The sequence below is a fragment of the Mus caroli genome, chromosome 10 (assembly GCF_900094665.2).
Source record: "Mus caroli chromosome 10, CAROLI_EIJ_v1.1, whole genome shotgun sequence".
NCBI lineage: Eukaryota > Metazoa > Chordata > Mammalia > Rodentia > Muridae > Mus > Mus caroli.
In genome coordinates this window covers 46,725,984-46,730,951 of record NC_034579.1, presented here as the reverse complement: position 1 = coordinate 46,730,951, position 4,968 = coordinate 46,725,984, and positions in this window count along the sequence as shown.

Below are 4,968 nucleotides of genomic sequence, written 5' to 3'. Positions count from 1 at the left end.
GGTCCCGCGTGATTGGACTGGAGCAGAAGCTGTGTTCCACTCACCAGCAGTCTCAAAATCCTGTTGCGGGGGTCGTGGGTAGCTGGCGGGTGTCAGCCGACCCTGCGCTCTAGCTACCCCAGTGCTGGTCCGGCTGGAAGAGCGATATTCCACTTTCAACATCATATTTTCACACAATGTATTTTGATAAAGATACATTTTATAACATTCTCAACAAATTAGTAAAAATATTATTAAACATTATCTATCTACAGCAAATGCGGGTAAGCGAGAAGGACGATCCATTTGTTGGCATAAATTCAATCTAAACCATCTCAAACTCTTCTATCCAGTTGCAGCCTCTTTTCTAAGAATCACAGCTACTTTAGATCTGATCTAATCTTTTTCAGGAGAACTAAACTCTTTTTATTTTAGGGATCCTACTCATATCAAAGAACAATGAAGTCGGGCTTTTTAAAATATGCATTTTCTGTATGTTTCAAATACATGAGAGGTTTTGGATCAAGAATCTTCCATCTACTGAATCTGATTAATAAGTAATCATTTGTTTTCTGTTCACACTCCAGGTGCAGGACTATGAAACATCTTGATATATTCTTTCTTGACTTACTAGGTTTTGTTCTTTGAGCTCCTGGGATAGCACACGAGTCACGCTAACAGCTCACAAAATTTCTTAAATTATAATATGCAATTTTCCAAATTAGAAATTTTTTAACCTGTAATTCTAGCACTTGGGAAGGTGAAGAAAGAATATAGGGAGTTTAAGTCCAGTCTGGCTACATGGAGGCTTTGTGGCCAGCCTGGGTTTCATGAAAGCTAGTTTCAAATTTTTATTTAAAAAAAAAAATCTTCCAATTTCTATATTATAACCAGAATCTATAATAAAAAGTTTTTTTACTTAAAAATTTATAAAACTATAACATAACTGTAAAGCTTATATTACTCTGGATCAAAAATCAAAGTTTTATCAAAGATGGAATGTGGATTTTAAATGCTGAAAAATGAATGAATTTTAGGGTCGTGCTGCCCTCTAGTGACAACATCAGAGAATTTCTTTCATCTGATTCTCCTCACCTTAATTGAGGCTCCTGTTTGAAGTACTGCCTACATATTAGAATCACCCCAAAGCCCATTTAAAAACCCTAGTTCACAGAACGCAGAGATATTGGTGTATTTATACTGTGTCTTGTGTCAACAGTTTTGGTACAGTACTCAGGAGATTCAGAGAGCATCCTGTTAAGAAATGCTGGTACAGCCAGAGAGACTAAGTATTAATATAAACAAAGAGTTGGTTGTCAGCTCCAAAGCATTCAGCACACGGTCTCTGTTGCTTCTTCATGTCAGGTATGTGCAGAAACGTGTACATACCACACACACAACTGCAGAAGACAGTTCTTTCTCCACCTCCTGCATTTTAGCTTCCTGCCAACTTCCAATCAAAACACAAGTTCACTGTTAAAATTCAGAGATTCCCAAATTGATGTGCCCACCCTGTAGAGGAGAAAGGGAGATGAGAAGATGACATTGAAACCCCCTCTCATGTGATTTTTTTATAGTCTTGAGTAGAATGTCATCGTAAGACTAAAGGAGGGTTTTTTGTTGTTGTTGTTGTTGTTGTTGTTGTTGTTGCTTTCATTTTGTTTTGTTTTGTTTAAGTTTAAGTTTAAGGCAGCACCTGGCTGCAGGCTGGCACTTTAACAGGTATTGTTTAATGAATGAAGAAATAACTGAGTGGAAATATGAAAAATAGATTAACCTCTGAGACAAGCTAAGAGAGAATCAAATATACGTAGATGGGTAAGTTCTTCAATAAAGAACAGGAACCCTCGAGATGAAGGAAGGAAGAGACATATTCAATGAAAGCTTGGAAAGTAAACATGCATGAGCTTCCCGTGTAATGCAAATATGAAAGGGTAAGGGCAATTTGTAGAGCCTGTGATTTGTCCCAAACCTCAGATGCTCTAAGACTGACCTGAGGGTTATTTTAATGAGATGTGACAACAGAAGTAATTGATCATCTGTGGAATACTCTGGGGATGCAATTCATTATTTTGATAGCTAGAAAATAAAGGTTAAGACTTGGTTGTTTTGTTTTGTTTTCTACACAGAAAGTATTACTGGGTAACCACATATTTTTCCTTATGGACGAGTATTACCGTTGACAAATAAGTAAGGAATTATCAGCCATCCCAATGAACTAATTGTTTAGGTATTCAGGCCCAACAGCAACTAATGGCAACAAGTAACTAACTGGATTTAGAATCAGAGGCTTCTGATGAAAACTCATGGTACCTCTTACAAATACACTTGTTGAGAACAGTGAACTTAAGCCCAACAAGCAAGCAACCAGCAAGCCCCTATATATTTTTATTGGGTATTTTGTATATTTACATTTCAAATGTTATCCCCCTTTCCCAGTTTCCCCTCTGGAAACCCTCTATTCTATACCCCCTTCCCCTGCTTCTATGAGGTTGCTCACCCACCCACCCACCCACTCACTCCTGGCTCCCCCCCTGGCATTCCCCTACACTGGGGCATCGAGCCTTCCCAGGAGCAAGGTCCCCTCCCCCAATTGTTGTCCAACAAGATCATCCTCTATGATGTATGTGGCTGGAGCCATGGGTTCCTCCATGTGTACTCCTTGGTTGGTGGTTTAGCTCCTGGGAGCTCTTGTGGGGAGAGGGCATCTGCTTGGTTGAAAATGTTGTTCTTTCTATGGGCTGCAACCCCCTTCAGCTCCTTCAGTCCTTTCTCTAATTCTTCTATTGGGGACCCAGTGCTTACTCCGATGGGTGGCTGAGGGCATCTACCTCTGTATTTGTCAGGATCTGGCAGATCCTCTGAGGAGACAGCTCTGTCAGACTCCTGACAGTAAGCACTTCTTGGCATCACAATAGTGTCTGGGTTTGGTGACTGACTATGGGATAGATTCCCAGGTGGGGCAGACTCTGGATGGCCCTTCCTCCAATCTCTGCTCCACTCTTTGTCTCCATATTTTCTCCCTTGATTATTTTGTTCCTCCTTCTATGAAGGACTGCAGCATCCACACTTGGGTATTTATTCTTCTTGGGCTTCATGTGGTCTGTGAGTTGTATCTTGTGTATTCTGAGCTTTTGGGCTAATATCCACTTATAAGTGAGTGCATACTGTGTGTGTTCTGTGACTGGGTTACCTCACATAGGATGATGTTTTCTAGTTCCATCAATTTGCCAAAGAATTTCATGAAGCTATTGTTTTTTAATAGCTAAATAGTACTCCATTGTGAAAACGAACCACAATTTTTGTATCCATTCCTCTGTTGAAGGACATCTTGGGTGTTCCCAGCTTCTAGGTATTATAACTAAGGCTGCTATGAACATAGTGGAGCATGTGTCCTAATTATATGTTGGAACATCTTCTGGGTATATGCCCAGGAGTGGTAGTGCTGGGTCCTCAGGTAGTACTATGTCCAATTTTCTAAGGAACTGCCAGACTGATTTCCAGAGTGGTTGTACAAGCTTGCAATCCCACCAACAATGGAGGAGTGTTCCTCTTTCTCCACATCCTTGCCAGCATCTGCTGTCTCCTGAGTTTTTGATCTTAACCATTCTAACTGGTTTGAGGTGTAATCTCAGGGTTGTTTTGATTTGCATTTCCCTGATGACTAAGAGTGGTGAACATTTCTTTAGGTGATTCTCAGCAATTCAGTATTACTCAGTTGAGAATTCTTTGTTCAGCTCTGTAACACATTTTTTGACAGGGTTATTTGATTCTCTGGAATCTAACTTGAATTCTTTGTGTATATGGGATACTAGCCCTCTATTTGATGAAGGATTGGTAAAGATCTTTTCCCAATTTGTTGGTTGCCATTTTGTCCTATTGATAGTGTCCTTTGCTTTATAGAAGCTTTGCAATTTTATGAGGTTCCATTTGTCAATTCTTGATCTTAGAGCATAAGCTATTGGTATTCTGTTCAGGAACTTTTCCACTGTACTCATGTGTTCGAGGCTCTTCCCCACTTTCTCTTCTATTAGTTTCAGTGTATCTGGTTTCATATGGAGGTCTTTGTTCCACTAGGGTTTGAACTTTGAACAAGAACATAAGAATGGATTGATTTGCATTCTTCTACATGCTGACCTCCAGTTGAACTAGCACTATTTGTTAAAAATACTATCTTTTTTTTCCACTGGATGGTTTTAGCTTTTTTGTCAATGATCAAGAAACCATAGATGTGTGGATTCATTTCTGGGTCTTCAGTTCTGTTCCATTGATCTGTTGCTGTACCAGTACCATGCAGTTTTAAATCAATATTTCTCTGTAATACAGCTAGAGGTCAGGGATGCTGATTCCAAGAGAAGTTCTTTTATTGTTGAAAATAGTTTGCGCTGTCCTGGGTATTTTATTATTCCAGATGAATTTGAGAATTGCACTTTCTAACTCTATGAAGAATTGAGTTGGAATGTTGATGGGGATTGCATTGAATCTGTAGATTGCTTTTGGCAAGATGACCATTTTAACTATATTAATCCTGCCAATCCACAAGCATGGGCAATTTTTCCATTTTCTGAGATCTTCGATTTCTTTCTTCCAAGATTTGAAATTCTTGTCATACAGATCTTTCTCTTCCTTAGTTAGAGTCAACCAAGGTATTTTGTATTATTTGTGACTATTATGAAGGGTATTATTTCCCTAATTTCTTTCTCTGCCTGTTTATCCTTTGAGTATAGGTAGGCTACTGATTTGTTTGACTTAATTTTATATCCAGTCACTTTGTGAAGTTAATTATCAGGTTTAGGGAATCTCTGGTGGAATTGTATGTTATGAGTTTTCCTCTTAGCACTGCTTTCACTGTGTCCCATAAGTTTGAGTATGTTGTGCCTTCATTTTCATTAAACTCTAAAAAGTCTTTAATTTCTTTCTTCCTTTCTCTCTCTCTTTCTTTCTTTCTTTCTTTCTTTCTTTCTTTCTTTCTTTCTTTCTTTCTTTCTT